Genomic DNA, 23,024 nt, shown 5'->3' with positions numbered 1-23,024 from the left:
TTGGACTTCCTCGCTGGTTACATGAATACTACGGTAAAAACGGATCGGATATGAGTTGGATCAAGGTAGATCCGAGTCCAATTTTAGATTTTAAGCTACAAGACCAAATCCAGTTCTGGATCCAAATAATTTCCAGTTTAAGAATTGAATCCGGATTATATGGAAATACTGGATATGGTCAAAAGAATATTGCAAGAAAAAGTTATATATGTACGAATTGTTGAGAGAGATGATCAAATCTAGATCCAATCACAGATCAGACAAAAAAACATTGTTTGGAATCCGGATCTGAATATATTAAAAGGTTCGATTGCATAAGTATGAAACCTATCTAAATATGCATATTGATTTCATTTATAAATCACTGCATGTGCAAGAAAATATGCATTAAACTCGGACCAAATGTCTCACTAAGTCCAACCCATTTGCACCCATTATGAACACCTTCTCAGGGGACTATGCCAGCTACATCCCCGACAATATGTATTGAATGCACTTATAATTGATTACAGGATCCTAGAGCTCATATAAACTGATAAAACCATAATAATATGGGTTGGGCCGGTCAATGGGTCTGGAGATGGGATCCAGTAGAACCGACCAGTCTGAACACAAATGTGATATACCCAGATATGGAGCATTATATATGCATCTCTGATTGATACCCATGTCAGGTTTGAGATGTGATTTATATTGGATATCCAAGAGGACCAAACAGACCCGAATTACTACATAAGCGCTTTTCCGTTAAAATAACTAGTTATCGCAATTCTTGGATCAGGGTGACGCAGATGCTCATCACTACATGTCCTGCTACTCCAATCAAACGCTATTCAGGTTTGGTTTTGTGGCAGCCTGAATATTACTCGGGTAAGCAATTTTATGCCCATGCTCATATATTTGGGTTCGGGTTGTATCCGATGCTCAATACAGATCCAACCCATTGACAACCATAGGAAGGATGTCCAACCCATCAACAGCATTAATACAGCCCCTTGAATTGACATAAGACTTTAAAATGTTTTGTGGAATTATAGGTGTAAACCCTCGGTGCATAAGAACCGAATATTATATCACTTTGAAAATGTTGGAGACGGGTCGAAGTTTCCGTGTTTGACTGTTCTGTAACAGCCTGGCTCCCGAGTTCTTATATATATATGGGTGTGTATATATATATATGGGTGTTTTCTTTCTGCGCAAGCTGACGCCAAGCATAGGCCCCACGAGAGGAGGGTCTAGCTTCAGAGTTATATGCCGCTGGTATAACAATCATAGGTAGGGTAGGCTGAGCCAGCGTGACCAGGTCTCGGTGTCCCATGGCGTTTCTTCGAGTTGTAAGTCCAAAAAGTCTTTGTCACGCTTTCTTCTCATGTTAAAACGTGTAGCTTTTCCATGTTTTAAATTCTTTTTTTATATTTTAATACTAATATATATATATATTAAAATATTATTAAAAAATATTCTAATATTATTAATAATATTAAAATAATGTTAATAGATGTAAATGTCGGATCGTGTCCGCTGATGTCATCAGCTAAAATGCACCCAAAATGACATGCCCCTGTGACATAGTTGACCAGTAAGTCCCTCATCCTGACTCCATATGATAGGGTGAGAACCCACCCAGTGGGTCTAGTGGAGTTTTGTTAAGGCTGTCAATGGGTCGGTTCTGGTTAAGACCCAGGTGGGTCCCAACCTGGGTCTTGACATTGAGGTGCTGACACCGGGTCTGGGCCCAGGTCCAATCAAGTTCATCACAAGAAAAGCCATGCCCGGGCCTCCTACAAGAATTACATGAGCCAGACCAGACCTTACCCGGTACAATAATACTTTTTATCATTTTTACATTGAAAAATAGTAAATCTTAATGAAAACTCAGGTTGGACCCAGGTCTGATACAAAGTTTCACTACAATTCATACCTGACTCCATCTATTAATCAGAACTATTGGGTCTGGACCAGGATTATAATTGAACCTTCTTCTTTATAACCAAACCCTGACCCCAAAGGGTTTGGTACAGGTCGGGTCCACATTAAACCTGACCCATTGCAACCTCTAGTTTTTGTGCAGGTTGACATCATGCCACTGACCTTACACGAACTGAACTCTTATGACCGGACCCAATATCCATTAGTGCACTACAGGCCTGAGCTCAACCTTGATCAGCCAAAACACCAATCTCACACTGCTGAAAATAAAAATATATATAATGCTTATATTTCACATGCTGAGGGCCTCTAATAAAAAAAAAGATGAAAAAATATGAGTCTCTAATGAAATATGCTTAAGGCAAGCAGCTCCTGATTGGTTTCATGCCCTGTTTGTTCAGGTCAGGACCCTTTAAATGCATTTGTTCGCAGGTCAGGGGTTGGGCTTCATTGAATACCCCAACCCAGCAAAGGGCCAATCATGTGAAATTGCACACAAAATGTGTGACCCTGCACTTAGCCACCCTCCATCTTTGGAATCTCTCTCTCTCTCTCTCTCTCTCTCTCTCTCTCTCTCTCTCTCTCTCTCTCTCTATATATATATATATATATATATATATATATATATATATATATATATATATATATATATATATATATATATATGAGAGAGAGAAAATGAGTCGGTGCTAAACCAATTTGGTGTTAAACCACATAATAAATGGTTTTTTCGGGCTTCTTCGGTGCTTTTTATGTGGTTCCAGCCTCATAAATGTCTTGGGCATGGGCAATTTACTAAAAATCCACACCTGGATCATGTGTTTTCAATGAAAAAATGATGCTTGGAGCCTGGAAAATTTACAAAGATTTTGGATGGTTGATTTTTTGAACTTTATAAAAACCTATCCAAGTGTTGGAATCAAACTTTTCAAGAGCTGATTCCTATAAAATCAAGTATACAGATCACATTTGTAGGGTTAGAATTTAAAAATAAAATGAAAAAAAGCCCGAAAAACTTATTTAGCACTGACCCATTACTCTATATATGAGTAGTTTGGTGTCTCCCTCTGACGATATATATTAATATATACAAATATTAACGAGTAACTCCTAAAATATCCTAATCAGTTTCAAAAAGCCAAGTTTTGGGTGTTTGCTTAATCTAAACACATAAACATATTTTCTATAGTTTAATTAATAAAATATGTGTTAAATTAAGCATTTTTTATTTTTAGATGCATACTAGAGTAATCTAAACACCTAGATGCTTACTGGGCTGGGTCGGGGCAGGCTCGTTGCCCACCCGAATCTCAAGACAAGGGAGGGCTTTGATAATAGAGAGACAAGAGATACTACCAATTTGGAGTCTTACAAAAACCATTTCGAGTGGCGATGCAAAGGGTTAGGATGGAGGTTTTGCAATCTTTGGCTGTTCCTGATCCGATTCCAATATCTATCCCTATAAGTTTAGCTGTTTCATATCCGAACCGCTAGTATCCTTCATTTTGAGGCATTTATAGATAGAGGCATTAATAGGCATAAAACAGGATCTTTTCACAAACCACTTGTCAAGAATTTATTGGCTGATTTAATAGACCCATGCCCTAAAATATAGACAAGAACCGGTAAGTCTTGGAACACGGGTCCCATGATTTGAAACATGATGAGCTTCATCATACATTCAATCATAACCATCCAATATAGATGGTTCTGCTGAATGGCTAGGATTAAATGTACGGTCATACATACAGCGATTGGCCGAAAAGTCCGTACAGCCATTATCCAAGAGAGAGAGAGACTCTTACAATGCATTCCTTGCCTGCCGGCCAAGGACCAAAGTCAGGCCACCCAGTTTGTGTCTCAATTCTGCATGGCTCTCCTCACTCCTCGGCCTACAACTAACACAGCCACCATCTATCCATAACGCCTTCTCTGCTTATAAGCATCTCGTGTGGGCACCAGAAAAAATGGAAGGAGACTCGCCTCTCCCTTTCTCTCCTCTCCTCTCCTCTCCATTTGAAGACTCTCTCCTTCGGGCCTACAGCAGCACCACTCTCTTTGGGAGAGAAGAAGTAAAGGAGGAGAGGAGATAAAGAAGAAAATTCACCCACACCACCAAGAAAAAGAAAAACTCCGAGGTGGTTTGTCTTTTTTGGGTGGCACATCTCTGTAACCAATTGTTGAAGGGCACAAGTAACACCAGAGGAACACAAAAAATGCCCTCCCCTAATGGTTACGGCCACTTGAACGATAGAGGGAGCAGTGGTGGCGCCGGCAAGAAGGCTGGTTTGGCCGCCTTCTTCATCATTGTTGTTGTCGCGGTCGTTGCTGTCGTTGCCGTGACAGCCACCAGGAAGAAGGATGACGGGAGTAACCAGGTTGCAAGCGACAATATGAGCCCCAGCATGCGGGTTAGGTTACCTGACGCTTCTGAACTTCTCAATAAACTCGCTTCAAAACGCGAAGCGATACATTTCTTTCTTGTTTTACAAACTTTGCAGGAAGCTTGTTTCTTCTAATATAAATGGAACAGTGTTTGATTATTAAAAAATACATTTTTCGCAATAATAGAATTACTTTTTTCTTTTTTAAAAGCTAGTTTTGTTATAAAACATACGTATGATAGGTACTTTCTCGATGAAAAGCTTAAAGATGTACTTAAAACAATTGGTTTTCCTTTTTCTATGTAACATCATACTTCATTTGATTATTGCTTCTTACTTCCTGAACTTATGCTTTCTAAAACCGTCATGCTTCACGCATTAAGGCATTTTTGCTAAGGGAAAAAAGAAAAAAAACACTTGCTTCTTGTTTAATACTTTATACTATAGCATCATTTTTTTTGGCAACCATGCACTTTCTTACTCTGGTAACTATGACTGCAGGTGATCAACAGCATCTGCTCCCCAACCGACTACAAGGACACTTGCATCTCATTCCTCTCCGACGCCGTGAACGACACGACGAAGCCGAAGGACATCATGAAGGCGGCGATCAAGGTGACGATCGACGAGATGGAGAAGGGCTTCAACATCTCTGCCAAACTGGCCGCCGGCAACGATTCCGATCACATGACGCAGCAGGCCCTCGAGAACTGCAAGGAGCTGCTGCAGTACGCCGTGAGCGAGCTGCAAGACACGTTCTCGGACGTGTCGGAGAAGGACATGAAGGACCTTCCCGGCCAGTCTGACGACCTTAAGAACTGGCTGAGCGCGGTCATCTCCTACCAGGACACCTGCCTCGACGGGTTCAGCAACACCAGCTTGAAGGCCACCATGGAGGACGGGCTGCATAACGCGACAAGGCTAAGCAGCAATGCCCTCGCGATCCTCACCGAGATCTCATCCATCCTGTCCAACTTCCCCATCCCCTTCAAGGCCCGACGGCTCCTCTCCGAGGAGGAGCGGTATCAGAAGCTGAAAGAGGAAGGGTTTCCTGAATGGTTTCCAGCCAGCGACCGGAAACTGCTGGCGAGGCATTCCGACGGTCCCAGGCTCACCCCCAACGCGGTGGTGGCCAAGGATGGGAGCGGGCAGTTCAGTACCATCACCGCCGCACTCGACGCCATGCCCAAGACCTACGCCGGCAGGTACGTCATCTACGTGAAGGCCGGGATCTACGACGAACAGGTCATGGTCGACCAGAAGAAGGAAAACGTGTTCATGTATGGGGACGGCGCTAGGAAGACCATCGTCACCGGCAGACGGAACTTCGTTGATGGCACCCAGACCTTCAAGACTGCATCCTTTAGTGAGCCCTACTCTCTCTCTCTCTCTCTCTCTCTCTCTCTCTCTCTCTCTCTCTCTCTCTCTCTCTCTCTCTCTCTATATATATATATATATATATATATATATATATATATATATATATATATATATAGGCGCACACATGTGGAATTCAGGCTCCAATACCGTATATTTAAGAGAAATGTTATAGCTACCGCCAATGGAATTGGGAGGGCCTCTACCGGTAGAGCCACTTTGGAGTCAAGGTGGTCTTTCTCTCGAGTCTTAGAGGAAAACGAACCGTTGCCACTTCTCCTGTTTACGCACACACACGAATACCACAATCTCTCTCTCTCTCTCTCTCTCTCTCTCTCTCTCTCTCTCTCTCTCTCTCTCTCTCTCTCTCTCTCTCTCTCTATATATATATATATATATATATATATATATATATATATATATATATATATATATATATATATATATATATATATGTTTACCTACAAAGAAAGTATTTACCACTCTCTAACGTATTGCTAGGATCGCCAACCACCACATGAATCTATAGCCACAAGAGGTAACCCTAACATTTTTTTTTTACATTGAAAAAATGTGAATCCTAACCATTTATATACTGATTGGACTGTTTGGGTTCGATCCAAATTCCAGATAGTCTTCCTTTATCACCAAACCCTAACCCAATAGAGTTTGGTATTACTGTTTGCAAGTTTGCTACAAGAGAGAGAGTTTTACAGTCGTAAACCTTTTTTTAGTAGGCAAATAGGTAGTTCTTCTGGTGCTGTTACTTGGAAGTCTTAGGGCTGGTAAACAAGGTGAAAAACCAAACAGAGGGTGTTCTAGCTCCGCTCGTTCTTGTGGTGAGCCAAGTTGAGCTTGAGCTCATGGTATAAACACACCAAGCTCGAGCTGGCACGTTTACAAAATAAATAAATTGTTACAAGGCTAAAACTAATAGAAGCAAACTTTAAACCCACTGACCCAAGCTCGAACTGGCTCATTTAGGAAATGAATACATTGTTTCAAAGCTGTATGCAATAGGCTTTTAGCTGTAGTCTTATTGCTTACAAGCTAACCACATCCTTCTGAATAAAAGAGAGGTATTTATTAATAAAAACACAAAAAGAAGAACCCAGTGAGGAGACATCATTAGGTTCAATATAGAGCGGCAATTCTCAGCATCTGATAATTCCATCTTCTAATTCTAAACAGTTGCGATCGGAAATGGATTCATCGCACACTCGATGGGGTTCCGGAACACCGCCGGCGCGATCAAGCACCAAGCGGTCGCCCTCCGCGTCCAATCAGACAGGGCGGCCTTCTTCAACTGCCGCATGGATGGCTACCAAGACACACTATATGCACAAGCACACAGGCAGTTCTACAGGAACTGCGTCGTCTCTGGCACCATAGACTTCATCTTTGGTAATGCAGCTGTTGTCTTACAAAACTGCTTGATCATAGTAAGAAGGCCACTGGACAACCAATTTAACACAGTAACAGCTCATGGAAGGACTGACAAGAGGCAGACCACAGGCATTGTGATCCACAATTGCAGGATTGTCCCTGATGCACAGCTCTATCCCTTGAGGTTCAAGCTCCTTAGCTACTTGGGCAGGCCATGGAAGGAATACTCAAGGACTGTGGTGATGGAATCCACCATTGGTGACTTGATTCAACCTGCTGGCTGGGTGGCTTGGGATGGTAACTTTGCTCTCAACACCTTGTTCTATGCTGAGTACAACAACAGGGGACCAGGTGCTAGAACCACTGGGAGGGTCACCTGGCGTGGGTTCAAGGTGATCACTAACAGGAGGGAGGCCTTTCAATACACCGTGAATGCCTTCATTCAAGGCCAGGAATGGATTGGTGCAACAGGTGCACCTTTCATCGCCGGGCTGTTGCACTGACACTTGGCGTGATAGAAGCAATTTGTGCACCTTATAGCTTTGTTTTGTTTTTCTTGTTACGAGAGTCGCCTGTGTTTGTATGTGTGTCTGTGTGATACGAGACCGCGTGGAAGAAAAAAAATATAGCGAAGAAGCTTTTCAATGTCAATCAACTGTTGTTTTAATAATAGCCCCCCAAATATTGTGCACGTTTTGAACAATTGATGGAATCCGTTACATTGAATTTATGTTCTTCTGTTAATGCTTTATGATTGGACTATGCTTTCTGTCAACGTTAAAAGTGAACCTTAGGTTTGATATGAAGTTTGTTCGCAAAATCTTGAAAGGTGTCTTTGTGTACAGGCCAACGCAATAATGCCAATTGCCCAACATCCCGTAACAGAAATCTGTGCAACTCACTTTCTTTCTTTCTTTTTTATTCTTTTCTAATTTTTTCATCTGCTTTTCACGTTCCATGAATAGCTGGGACATTGTGGAATATTTAGAAGGGCATTGCAAGAATTAATCCATAATTCTATCTCAGTTTGTTCCATTTGAAGAGATGAAGGATCCCAAAAAATCATTTTTTCTTTTAGTTTTTTTTTTTTTTGAAAAAATTTATTTTTCATATAGAAATATAACATCAAGATGGAAAGAATTACATCCAAGATGGAGGTTATAATGGTCACTCATTCCATAGGTAACGGCTATCAAGATGAGATTATAATTATAAACTAAGTACATCTTGAGGTCCTTCTTCTTGAACACTTCCGCCAGGTTATTTGGAGTTCAAATTTAGCATCTCAATTCCGATCCTTTTAGGCTTGCCCACCTTGTTGTCGCTCTTGAGCGCTAACTTGATAGAGGGCATAGGAGAAACGCCTATACAAATAGTTTGGGCATCATGAAGGGTTCGTGCAAAAATATAGTGAGCCACCCTGATCGATGATCAGAATACCATGTTCAAAGAAAAAAGAGCGAGATCATGCAAAGGATCCCTGTTGTGAACCTTAGTTAAACCTCTTGCTTCTTAAGATGACAAAAGCATGGAGGAGAACTAAGGTTAAAATAAAAAAAGGTTACCAAAAAAGGTCTTTTCAAAGCTCTCTTTTGTGGTGTGTTGCACAGTCATAGAGGAAGGAAAAGTTGGGCTATCAATGTCTCAAGCTTTTACTAGCTTTTACTGCTTTCTTTGAATTAGGGCAACCAACAATCTAAACAACTTAAGGGGCATGTTGTTTTCTAGGAAGAAAAGCGGCTTTAAAGGCAACAACATCCTCAATTGGCTGCAGGGAGCCAACAACCTCTTTTTTATACTCAAGAATCTTAAAATAATTATGATTTTCATGTGAGACCTATACCTTTTTGGCTTCGTGCATCTGCTACAGATACTAAAACCAGACGCATTAAAAGTAGGATTCTTGGGCAGGTAATTTGTAGTGGCACGCAATCTGACCTGACATGCCTCACATATATGCATGTCTGATTCAACTTCAATATGAAGGTCTCCCTTATAAAACCTATCCAAGACAATGGGGATCAAATTGGAGATCTCTGAGTTAGATTGGACTTCTACGAGGATCCTAGCAAAATTTAAGTGAGCTTTGATAAAGGTTCTCTCATCAATAACAACCAACTTTCCTCCAATGCATCCGCTATCAAGTTGAAGACATTGTTGCACCAATAAACGAACGAAAGACTATGCACTCTAACCCAAACCAGGATAAGCTCGGTTCTCTATAATTTTGGCATGTTGCATCCATCCCAAGTTTTCATAAGTAGAGTGTGACTAGCAACCTTCCATGATCCTCTTCTCAGAACAGATGCTAGATAAACTTACGAAGCAAGTTATATGTGCACCCTTTGAACATGCACTATAGCCACCGTGCATGTTTGGGGTCCCGACTGAGTGTCGTGTGGTGCTCAATTGGGTGTACGGTGGTGTCGTACACTGTCGTACGCCAGCCTGCTGGATGTACGGTTGTGTATGACACCACCATAAACCTAACTGAGCGCCACGCGACGCTCAGTCGGGACCCCCGAACACACACTGTAGTTAATATAGTGCATGTTCAGGAGAGAACACACAACACCCTCTCATCAACTTATGATAAAAAATGCACTAGGAACTCGATGTCTGGAAGCACAAAAAAGATCAGGTCAAGAGGGGTTTCCATCACTTACAAACCTCACGAACATAAAAAAAACTCATTTTATTGCCCTAGTGTCCCACTTACACACCAGACAATAGCCGAAAACTTTTGCTTTCATCACAAAAAGATTGAAGAAGATGAATAGTGTAGTTTCCATCAATCATCGAGAGCTGAGAAGGTTCTCATTAGGCAAAATGCAGCCGACCACCCAAGCCCAAGAGCGAGAAGCGGCAAGACTGCCACCATAACTAGTTGTAGTAGGAACAACTTCATAAATATCTCCTACAAGAGATGGATTGATATCAACTAGGGACACTACAGTATGGTCCTCTGACAATACTCACGAGTGTTCAACCGCAGTCACAAACAACTCCATGATATTCGCTAATGCCACTAGAGGATTGCCGGAAAAACCCTAAGAGAACCCGAGTCAGGAGCCAAACGTGTGGCGCCTGGACTGCAGGTGCCACACACAACCCCCGAATTGCCATGCCTACCAGCCAAAAGGCCTGCGGGTTGACGCAGCATGCGGTGCAAAGCGTAGGGTTTCCCTCATCTGGAACTAGGCTTAAGAGAGTGACCTAAGACTAAGGGTGACTCGACCCTCTAGACAAGAAACCCAGAGGGACGTTGGGATCCCTCTAAGCTTAGTCTGCAACCCCAAAACTGACACAGCCGAGAGACTAAGTGAGAGGAGATGAATGATGTACCATAGAGGCCCTGTCCTCAAGGGCAGGATCCTCGACAGCAGATGGTATATCGCCACTAGAAAGGTGTCGATAAACAAAGCAGGTTATATGTTCCCCCCTGAAACATGCAGATGCGTGTTCTTAGGTCTGAATGAGTGTCACGTATGTAAACACGTGAGGCTCATTTCCCCGTGTGTGTCAGCATCACTTAGCATCAGAGTCTGGTGTGTTTGCAAAGACTTAAGTACCATTTCTTGCCATTAGCGCCATAAAATGATGTTTTGAGTAAATGACAAAAATGTCCTCTCGCCAAAAGGGTTAAAATCATCATCGTTTTCGCCCTAAGGAGTAAACTCCTCTGCTTTAACAGGAGCTCCTCGTAATATGTCACCTTAAACGTTCTAGATCACCCTTTGGCGATGCACCATCTGCTGTAACAGGAGCTCCGATTAACGACACACCCTTTGATGTCGTCTGCTGTTGCCGGAGCACCCTTTGTTATCGTCTGTTGTCGTCGAAGCACCCTTTGTCGTCGTCTGATGCCGCCAGAGCACCCTTTACCATCATCGTCGTCTATTATCGCTGGAGCACCCATTGTCGTCGTTTGTTCATGAGAAATAGTTGAACTACCAAAAAAATCAGCATTATGTCTATTGTTCATCATGATGAGAGGGTGCAAACGTCGAACTGAATAGATAGAGAATAACAATTTACAGTAGAGATAATGATGGCAACGTCAAATTGAGTGGAGTAGCGATTTACAATAGGAATCAGATAAGAGAGTAGCGATTTACAGTAAAAATCCAATCAGAGAGTAGCGATTTACACTAAAAATCAGATAAGAGAGTAACAATTTATAGTAGAAATCAAATCAGAGAGTAGCGATTTACAGTAAAAATCAAATTAGAGTTTGACGATTTACAGTATAAATCAGATAAGAGAGTAGTGATTTATAGTAGAAATCAAATCAGAGAGTAGCGATTTACAATAAAAATCATATCAAAGAGTAACGATTTACAGTAGAAATCAAATCAAAGAGTAGCGATTTACATTAGAAATCAGATAAGAGATTAGCGATTTATAGTAGAAATCAAATCCGAAAGTAGCGATTTACAGTAAAAATCAGATCAAAGAGTAGCAATTTACAGTAAAAATTAAATCAAAAATAACGATTTACAGTAGAAATCATATCAGAGAGTAGCGATTTATAGTAGAAATCAAATCAGAGAGTAGTGATTTACAGTAGAAATCAGATAAGAGAGTAGCGATTTATAGTAAAAATCAAATCAGAGAATAGCGATTTACAGTAGAAATCAAATCAGAGAATAGCGATTTACAATATAAATTAGATTTCTACTGTAAATCGCTAATCTCTAATTTAATTTTTATTGTAAATCGCTACTCTCTGATCTAATTTCTATTGTAAATCGCTACTCTCCGATTTGATTTCTATTGTAAATCGCTACTCTCTTATCTGATTTCTATTGTAAATCATTACTCTCTGATTTGATTTTTAATGTAAATCGCTACTCTCTGATCTGATTTTTACTGTAAATCGCTACTCTCTGATCTGATTTCTACTATAAATCACTACTCTCTTATCTGACTTCTATTATAAATCGTTATTTTCAACAAAGAGAGAATAAAAAAAACCACGGCCGCTTAGAGAGAGAAAAAAAGAATTTAAACAAGGCAAGCGCGACAACCCTAAACCTAAACAAGTTGGGTCTGATCCATAAGAAATTAAGTCTCAAACATAAGCCCAAAAAAAAATTCTTTTGAGGGGCGTTGCCCCCCTGGACCCTCGTTCGTTGATCGCACAGCGGGGCCCGCACCGGGGGAACCCTCGGACCTCCCCTTTCTCTAAGGAAAAAAACTATAAATCAGGCTCCACAACTCATCAGGCAGGAATGAGAAGGTGGTCATGTATTGTAACACAAGCTAAAAACAAAGATGAAACGTGCAAATCTATTTACTGTGAGCGAGAGGACATTTTAATCTAACGCATATCTATCTTTCCAGAAGGTATTTTCGTCAAAAGCATATCTACCTTTTTTATATGTTATTTTATTATAAAGTCATTGTGGGCAACATTGGCATATGAATTATCGTTGGTCTCAAGATATTCCTTCGTACACAGAAAGGCATGCCAAACCTCCCAATGGGAGAGGCGCTGCAGGTGGGGCAGTGGGTCAGTGCCTTCCCCGAGATAGTGCCTTGAACCGGCTCGAGGGACAGCAGCTTTGACGGAGTTGTGAAGCCCTTGGACGACTCACTGGTGGGGACGCTAAGAGCAGTTAAGTGGCGTCTCTCTCTCAACGTGTCCAGCAAGCCCTGTTGCTGCTTTGGGGTAACCTCGCTTATCCTCAATGATTCAGCGGTGGCAAGAAAGTCCACACCCTGGATTGTCCCCTGTGAGATCCTCATATTGCTTGGGAAGCCATGGTTTGCTCCGCCTCTCGACAGGCAGGAGAGGCGGAGGTAGAGATGTTGGCACTCAGGTGTAGTCTGTGGTGGTGGTGCAGATCAGGTGGTGGTAGTGGCGCACGCAGGTCCGGTGGAGGTGGAGTTAGTGGCGCAGGTCAGGTGGAGGCGAAGTTGGTGGTAAAGGTCAGGTGAAGGTGGTGGTGCAGGTCAGGTGGAGGCGGAGGTGGGGGAGGTCCACCGTATCATTTCTTCTCACCAGAAATGGGAATGGCTGGAGGGCGGATCCAAGATGGCTTTGATTAGTCTCTCCTATTCTCCGCAACCTCACTCACCCTTCTGGGATGGGCCAGTATCTCTCTCTCAATTTTTCATTTAGTTGTTGAATCTCTGTTGTTTAATTTATCAACATGTGATATTACGAATCCTCATTAACTAATGGAATCCAAATTCTCTTTGGATTGATCAGAAGATCCTTTAATTGGCTAGAATCTGTGTTACCAGAACTAAAGATGTTGTGGAATCAGATTGAATATTTGACGATGCAATCTGTCCATTGGGTCGGATAACTTCATCTATGTCTTTGGATGTATATTTATGTATGTGTGTGTGTGTGTGCGCGCGCGTGCGCGCAAGTCATGATTGAGGGTGGATCAAACTTTTTGCTTGGCTTATTGGACCCTAGCTGATCATCATTGAGTCTTTGTGGGTATAACTTAGACTAGTATCTAAACCATTTATTTCCCTAGGTGGGTGAAACCCAATAATTAAAAGAACAAAACCTATGGACCAACGTGGCATTATAAGCATGAGTGCTATGGGTGCAGATGGATCAGACTGGGTCGGATCTCTGATTTAAATCTGTTGCAGTATCTTGGACATGGATTTGAAATAATATGTTAATGTACTCTTGGACTGGATTTGAACTTACATGATTGGATCATTTTAGTTTCGGATTCAAATTTGGACCAGTAATTTTTGTTGGATTTACAATCGGATATATCCACCTATATGGATAAAATCCAATCTATTTTGCATGCTTTACCTGTGAACCTATTTTTAACCTTTTTCAAAGTCTGATATTATCATTGTAAATTATGATTCAGCTCTTGCATGGGGTGGGGTTACGTTATTGATGTATTAAAAGCATGAGATTCAGCTCTTGCAAAGAAAGAAGACAAAAGTCACGAAAGATTTAACCTTGAAATTACTCACAATGATCACCAAGAAGAGTGAATTAAGGGGAAAAAATCATGTTGCTATTTCCATTTATTATTAATCAAATTCATTTTTATTTTGCAAGACGGTCAAACCTGGTCTTGGCCAAGATCCCTGGGATCATACTGTTGGTTTGTCTGGTGGATGTTCTTTGCAAACCCTAAAAACACTCACTCCAAATTTAATACCTAAGAAGACACTCATTAAGAGATCTCTACTCCTAGGCAGGTTATTTGTCATCAAAAAAATAACAATAAAGATAAGTTTTCAATTCTTTCTTGAACCAAAAAAGGATAAAACTTATACATATAAAGAAGTCGATTATGCAACCTAAAATGAAGCCAAGCAAAACAACCACCAACATGCAAGCACATATTTGTGTTTTGATAGTGTGAATATTTCCTTGATGTGATGAGAACAATTTATTTATCTCCAAAAGGCAGGGTTTACACTAAACAGTCCTCTTCTCTCCTCTATTCCTTTAAAATGACTAGTTTTCACGACTCTAATTACATTAATAGAAGAGAAACAAAAGTAAAAATAGAAAAGCAGACTGTCTTTTCAAAGAATATATAATACAAGTTTTCCTAAAATGGAAGTGTCTCTAGAATGAGTGTTGCTAAAAAGAAGTGTCTAAAAAGGAGTGTCACCCAAAAAGAGAGTGTCGCTAAAAAAGGAATGTTACTAATCGAGAGTGTCACTAAAAAGAGTGTAGCCAAATAAGGGAGTGTCACTAAAAAGAAGTGTTGCTAAAATACTTCAAGGACAATCATAAGAGAATCTCTAGCAAAAGGGTAAATGTGTCACAAATGCCCAAAAATAAGTTAGTGGATAGGAGAGGAATATTGTGATATCTTCTGGTCACACTTTGAAATACCATTATTTTAGGTAGTTTCTTATTCTTGCTTTATTGAAAGAATTAAGAGAATATTTATATTCAAAATGAATCAGGAAGTATAACATCTGTGATTTAAGGCAATTACTATAAATAAATATAATTCCTTTTTCTTTCAAGAAAAACAAACTCAAACATAATATATATATATATATATATATATATATATATATATATTGGAAAATAAAACCTACCCAATAGAAAACCTCTTAAACCTACCCAATAGAAAACCTCATAAACATTTATCAGATTTTTGGTGTTTTTTTCGAAATTCTGACCTTTCAGATTTGTTCAACATGATTTATTTACTAGAAATCAACACTTGGATCATGCATTTTGGATGAAAAAAAATGGTATTTGGAGCCTCTAAAATTTATAAAATTGTAGGCCATTGATTTTTGAAACTTTATAAACACATGTCCATGCTGCGGAATCAAATTCTCCAAGAACTGATTCCTCTAAAAACAAGCTCATAGAACACATCTGGAAGGTCAGAATTTTGAAAAAACACCAAAAATCTGGTAAATATTTCTTATTATGTAGATTTTGGAGGTTTTCTATTGGGTTGGTTTTCATTTCAATATAAAAATACATAAAAATAATCTAAATTTTGAAAACAAAAATATAAAAATACATTAAAATAAAACAGCTCTTTTTTGCAGTGAAATGGCCCTTAAAATGAAAATATCATGATAAATTGTAATATGTTCCTTAAAATGATATTGTCGTGATATTTTGCAAACATCATGGTATTTTAACCATTTAAAACAGAGACCAGAATATTACGATTTTTTGTGATATTCTTAAAATATTGCGATATTTGTCACTATGCTTATTTTGTACCCAAGACAATAGGCATACTCATTGGTCTTAAAATGGATTTGGATGTGGATCCACCTTCCAAAACCCATTTTTATCCGATCTGTTTTTAGCCAATGCCCATCTCTACTAACCTGTATACAAACACTTTTAAGATATCAGTGACAGGTAAGAGGCAGCAAGCGAAACGGCTTTGTGCTTTTTAGTGTCCAAATATAGAAATAGAAAATTGATATTAAGAAAGTAAAAGAAAAAACAGCAGAGAAAAGTCGATAATAGATCTCTACCAACCGCCACCCCTAACCTTTTTGAAGCCCTCCCCCCACCTAAAATAACAAAAGCAAAACCTTCATAAACAAATTCATCATAACAGCCAACCTTAACACGCATTCATGGACGGCTCCCCTAAACCCTAGGGCTAATTGTCTTCACTCACCATTCCACAACCACTCAAGCTTTCCTGTTTTTTGTTACAACAATATTGATCTCCACTGTTACTCTGGATTGCCAACCCAACACATCAAAAAAGCCAGCCAAACAGCTCCAAGGGGGACAGAAAGAACGACACCCAGCTCTTCTTTAAACATATATATATCTTCCTCTCTCTTTCTCTCAACCAACAAAAGGACAAAGAGGCGAGTGCGAGAGAAGAAACCCCTTCTCTCTCTCCCTCTCTCTCTCAGAGCAGCCAAACACAAAGGGAGAGACAAAAGGACCCCGACCTTTTCTATCTCTCTAGCTCTTCTTCAAACACCTCTCTCTCTCTCTCTCTCTCTCTCTCTCTCTCTCTCTCTCTCTCTCTCTCTCTCTCTCTCTCTCTCTCTCTCTCTCTCAGACACCTTTTTTTTATTTTTGAGAGAAATATCTCTGAAACCCCAATTCATTCTTGTCAAAAGAAGGAACTACAAAAGGATGGAATCTTTTAGAAGATATGGGAGCAGCCTTGCAGACCAGGAACGTGAAGACAGGCAGAACAAGAAACGCATTATTATCATAACCATCTCCTCCGTTATTCTAGTGACCATGGTCGCCGCTGTGGTCTTGGGCGTGACTCTAAGCGAGCATAATGGCAGCTTCAAAGTTACCCCTGCTTTTGGTGGCCTCAGTGAAACTTCCAGGGCAATCACTGCCCTTTGCCAATCCACAGACTACAAGCAAACTTGCATCTCTGGCCTCTCTTCTGCTGCTGCTGGCTCCAACACCAGCGACCCCAAAGTGCTTGTCAAGCTTTCTTTCAAGCTCGCCATCGACCACATCCACAAGGCTGTAAGCCAATCTGTGCTGTTGAAGGAGATAGAAAAGGAGCCTAGAGCAAAGATGGCACTCGAGAGCTGCAGGGAGCTTTTGGACTACTCTGTTGCTGATCTCAAGAGGTCTTTTGATCATATGGGCAAGATTAATAATGTGGGTGATATGGATGCAATGATACATGACCTCAAGGTTTGGCTCAGTGCTTCCATCACCCACCAGGAGACTTGCTTGGATGGCTTCCAAAACGCCACTGGTGATGCTAGTGTGAGGATGGGGAAGATCATGAAAACTGGTACTGAGCTCACCAAGAACTCCCTCGCCATCGTCGATGAGGTACTGATGATCTTCGATTCGTTAGACCTCAACATGTTCAACCGCCGCCGCCTCTTGTCAAACACCCCTGACAGTAAAGACGGGTTCCCGACATGGGTGACGGCCGGAAAGCGGAGGTTGCTTGCCCAGAGTACCTCTCACATTGTTCCTGATCTTGTGGTATCCAAGGATGGGAGTGGTAACTATGCCACCGTTAATGATGCACTTCAGGCTGTGCCTAAGTGGAGGAATACCACATTTGTGGTGTATATCAAGGCTGGTGTGTACGAGGAGATGGTTCAGATCAACAGGAGCATGACCCATATTATGTTGTTGGGAGATGGACCAAACAAAACCAGGATCACTGGGAACAAGAATTTTATTGATGGAACCCCCACGTTCAAGACTGCCACTGTTGGTAAGTAGTAGATCATATACATATATGCAATTCCTTTCATATTTATTAGTTTACTGTTTAGGCTAGAGAGAAATTAAATCAATTGTATTCATGAATGATCAGCCCACGAATGCCAAAGTTCAAGTTTGAAATACAAATATTTCTTAGGGCCATACATGTCTAACACTTGGTTGAATCACCAATGAATCACCAAGTATGTCCAATTGTACCTAATCCTGTGTCCGCTTAAGTCATTCTTTGATACACCGCCACAAGTAGTTTTGTCTTAATTAATTTGGATTCGCTTGATCAACCTTCACATCTATGTCACAAATATCACCAGTTATTTGAAAATTCAAAGACCAATACTAAACCAAAGGAAAGCTATATATGCTTTCTAAATGTAGCCTACTTTGAAAATATCTCATTTTTATTGTTAAAAACACTTTTTGCACTCTTTTGTATTTTTATATACCAATAATTTTTCGAATTTTTCTCGAGAAAAAGCAGTTACTTTATCATGAGATTTTTTCTTTCCAACATTTTCTCACAAACAAGAATCGTGACACTTACAAATCATGAACTGATCATACATTTCATGCTTTGCAGCTGTAATTGGAGATGGGTTTGTTGCGAGAGACATTGGATTCGAGAACAGCGCAGGAGCTGAGAAGCACCAAGCAGTGGCCCTCCGGGTGCAATCAGACATGTCCATCTTCTACAACTGCCAGATGGACGGCTACCAAGATACGCTGTACGCGCACACCCACCGGCAATTCTACCGGGATTGCACCATCTCTGGCACCATCGACTTCATCTTCGGCAACTCGGTCGCCATCTTCCAGAACTGCCTCATTGTTGTGAGGAAGCCATTGAGCAACCAGCAGAACATTATTACAGCACAAGGGAGAGGGGACAGGCATGAGCCTACTGCTCTCATTCTCCACAACTGCACCATAGTTGCAGACCCTGCCTACTACCCTGTGAGGAACCAGCTCCCTACTTATCTGGGGAGGCCATGGAGGCAACACTCTAGGACCATCATCATGCAGTCATGGATGGATGACCTTGTGCATCCTGCTGGTTGGCTGCCATGGAATGGGGACTTTGCCCTCAACACGCTATTGTACTCTGAGTTTGATAACAGGGGGGCTGGTGCTAGCACTACAAAGAGAGTGAAATGGGTGGGACTCATAAACATAACAGCTGAACATGCAGACAAGTACACAGTTGCAACGTTCTATAAGAGAAGCCAGTGGCTTAAGGCCAGTGGGGTGCCCTACATTTCTGGTCTATTGCCCCTTGGCTCCAAAGCCGTCCCTCCTGCAGCACATAACGTCACTGGCGCCTAGATGGGTTTTGAAAGCATTGTAGATTCTTTTGGACTAGTAATTGTTTGGAAGCAAAACAAAATAAATTTGCTTGCCAGAGTTGCAGAAAAGAAAGAAAAATTAATAAAAGTGAGAATTTTTTTCCTTCCTGCCCTCAATTGTTTTCTCACTCTTTATTTTCTTCCTAAAAAATTTTCCATTTGTTTTTTATGTAACGGGCGTATCGGATGCAGAAGCCATGATTCGTTAATCTGTTTGCTTCGTCGCTGTATGTAAAAGTGTGAGTCTAATTTTAAACTACAGAGTGAGTACGGCTCCCATCATTTGACATAGGATGCGTTTTATTTTAAGTTCAATTTAGTTGTCCCATCAAAGGCTACGATTGGTTCACATTTTCGCTTGGATGTCAACTGATTAGCCCTCCAAACAAGAATCATTGGGAAGCGGATCAGGTCACGCTGAACATGAGCGTTTTTTGCTCATGCTGACATCGTGGCCGTCTGTTTGCATTTTGGATGAATGCCACGTGGTTTTGTTGACTTTTGAGCTTTTTAAAATGCAAATCGGATGGCCACGATGTCAGCATGAGCAAAAACGCTCATGGATACAGGGAAGCCCAAACACCAACCAAACCAGTAAAGAAACTCTCATTATCATTGAATACCAAAAATGAAAATTATTTCACAGAAGCATAAACCCCAAAAGACTTTATGAACAGAAAATCGTCCCCCTAAATCCGATTTAGCAAACCCAAAGCCTAACCCAATTTAGCAAACCCAAACCCTAGATCAGTTAAGGGTTAGGGGTTTATGGTTTCCTAAATCAGTTAGGGTTTAAGGAGAGAGAAAGAGGCAGAGAGAGCGGGGACTGACACACCTGAGGCTGTGATTCCAGCGATAGTTCGAGCTTACAGCGACCGAGAAAGTAACTGGTGTCGGTTTTGCTTTAACGAAAGCCCAGAATGAGAGGGAGAACGAGAGGCTATGGTTTGAGGGGTGGAGGAAAGTGCTGGCATCGATGATCGAACTCTATTTAACTACAGTTGGACTTGTTCGAGCCTACAATGGAATGGAGAGGTAGTGTTTGTTCCCCTCAAGCCTGCAGAGAGAGGGGCAGGGAGAGACTTCTAGGGGTCCCGTTACGAGGACGACGGGGGTGACCAGTTGTCGGAGGTCCAGGAGTCGACGGTGGTCTGTGGTCCAACGAGAAGGAGAGAGAGAGAGAGAGAGGAAATGGAATACAAAACGTTGAGCAGGTTAGGGCGATAAAGGGAGTAACAGGGATTTAAATACCCTAAGCGCCGGCCATGATGGCTTCTCAATAACTTGATTACAACACATAAGCATAGGGATGTAAATGGCCTGGATTGGGATCGGATGTAGCAAGTACCATATTCTACTAATCAAATGTTGGTTAAACGGATTTGAATTTGAGTTCAGATTTCTATGGTGAAAAGCTCATACCAAATCTACTTTTTTATATGTAAGCAAATTTGGATTTTTGTTTGAATCAATAAAGAAAAAACAAAACTATATCCACGTCCGAATATAATTGGATATTATTTTGCCTTACCAAATGAAACTAAAGGGAATTGAATTCAGTCAAATATTGGATAAAATCTAACTCATTGACATCTCTACATAAACTGGCCTTTTAAGGGTTTCAAAAGTCAATAATCACTAATATACCTGATTTTGGAGACTCATAAAATTGTGTTTTTATCAAGAAAAACATACTCCGGGAACAAATAAAACCAAGTTGGATACATCTATGAGATATTAAATTAATGCAGTTCACAACCATGATTTAGAGAGAGAGATCAAATGCCAAGAGAATTGTTTTTTTTTACTGAAAAATGATAACATAATTCTAAATTAACTGTATTGTAAAAAAAATGACACATTTTCCAAAATGCCCCATACTTTGTGAAATCCACCTGGTGTACAAAATCACAAATACCCACCTTTTTAACTCTTTATACGAGTGAACCTCCTAAGGTTCGCACAATATATAGGCATATTGTGCCAACTTCTCACTAAAAGGTACATTCGTATGATATTTTTTTGAACCTCATGAAGTTCGAATAACCAAATTTACACACCTCGCATAACTAAAACCTACGTAACTTAATAAATACGATATGAAATTCACATATATAGTACAACATTTATGAGATACCATATAAATCTTCTTTAAGTAACTGATCCTTAAGGAGAACCACAAATATTTGGTGATATTAGCATATTAATGTTGTGAATGCCCTCGACCTTCAAACTCAGGTCGATCTCCGTAAATACGGTATTATCTTCGCAAATTTGAGGAATAACTTGCTTACAAATATCTCATTATTTTGTGAATGTTTGTATGAGCAACAAATGTGACCATGCTACATTCTTCCATCTGTAAAAATTTTTGACAATTTTTTGATGACTATTGTTCATAATTTTTTGGTGACTATTTTTTGGCCATTTATCGGCTACACTTCATTGGTGGCACTTCATAGGAAACCTTTTTAAGGTCATCAATGGTGAATTTTTCAGTAAACACATCTTTAATGATTGAATTAGATATTTTTTGAAACAACAACATGAATTAGTTATTTTATGAAAGAATTACATGGTTTTTAAGTTATATTTGCATGTTTAATAGCGTATTTTGTTTTTTCTTGGTTTAAATCATTTGTCAGTGAGTGTCTATTTGTTGCTTTATTCCTTAATGATTGGTATGCCTTTATCCTCAAATTTTGTTGTTTACTTGTTGTTTATATTGTATTATAAACATGAATAGAGAACGCTTGCCTCATTTTTGCATTTTTTTCATTTTTAATAGGTTATTTGTTATATTTTTTGTAATGCTTTTTCAATAGACTATTCTTTGTCTCTATTGACCATTTGTTTACTTTTACTCTTCATCTTGTTATTGTAAAAAAAATTGATTTTTTTATTAAAAATATCAATTAAATAAACTATCTAGGAGAGAGCCACATTTACACCATATGCAATTGTAAAAAAATTAAAGATGAAAATTTACACATTGGGTGATACTTCTTATTATGAAGTTCAGAGTAGGCATGATAAGTGGGTGGAGAGGGACCATGCTTCATGAACAATAACCTAGGTGTCCAACATTTACCATAAAAAATACAGTCTCAGTAAGCTAAAACCCAGAAATATGTGCTTAAATAAGCAACAACTAACACTTTCAATGTGCCCAAATCTACAATTGAAGCTAAAAAAGGTTTATGAGTGTGTGCTCACATTCATGTCTCTCATCTTGAAAATATTTAAGGAGGACAAAGGGGACTTATGTGTGCACTCGATGATAAAGGAGTTTAAGCCATTGGTTCAGTCTAAGGTTGTTGCTAACCTCAATGCTAAGTTAGAGGAATCTAGAGATGTGGTCACTTGCAATGGCAGTGGCAATATGTAGAGGGAGAATAGATGAAAAGTAATTTTTACAAGGTCGGAAGAGGTACCTCAGCAAGGAAAGGATGTGAGGCTTAAGGTTGAGGTGATGGTGGAGAATAGATAAGTTGGATCAAATTCCCAACCAATGGTTGAGGCTAGGGTGAAGAGTTCCCAAGAGGATCTTGAGGGGGGTCATTTGCGTAATGCCCCAAAAATTTAAAGACTTAAAATTTTCATCAATTTTTTTTCAAACACCACAAAAGTTAATTTTAAAATAAAAAAATCTACTATGATCTTCAGACCCATCACATGTTGAAAATCAAACCACAATAATCATTTCAAAAACATTTTATTTTATTGAAAGAATATCAAAGTTTATACAAACTAAATAAATACAAAGACTTAGAGACAATTTAAATTATCCTAATATATACCAAAATTTATGTTGAGTCCTTGTGTATTGTAACATCTATTTGTTCATCTCTATGAACCTGAAAATTTTAATAAAAATAAGTGAGACAACTTAATGTCAAAATATGTACTAGAAGACATCTATCGGGTCTATACAGA

General features: G+C 39.9%; 2 pseudogenes; both read left to right on the top strand.

Annotated features, from left to right (window-relative positions):
- Window positions 1-4,145: 4,145 nt before the first annotated feature.
- On the top strand, window positions 4,146-7,579 carry LOC149833659 (putative pectinesterase/pectinesterase inhibitor 45 pseudogene; annotated as a pseudogene).
- A 9,089-nt stretch (window positions 7,580-16,668) lies between these two features.
- LOC149833658 (putative pectinesterase/pectinesterase inhibitor 28 pseudogene) lies at window positions 16,669-19,068 on the top strand (annotated as a pseudogene).
- Window positions 19,069-23,024: the final 3,956 nt, after the last annotated feature.

This window comes from Nuphar pumila, chromosome 6 (genome assembly GCF_984573655.1).
Source record: "Nuphar pumila chromosome 6, dmNupPumi1.hap1.1, whole genome shotgun sequence".
Lineage (NCBI taxonomy): Eukaryota > Viridiplantae > Streptophyta > Magnoliopsida > Nymphaeales > Nymphaeaceae > Nuphar > Nuphar pumila.
Note: the sequence above shows the minus strand (reverse complement) of the source record. Positions and strands in the feature narration are given on the sequence as shown.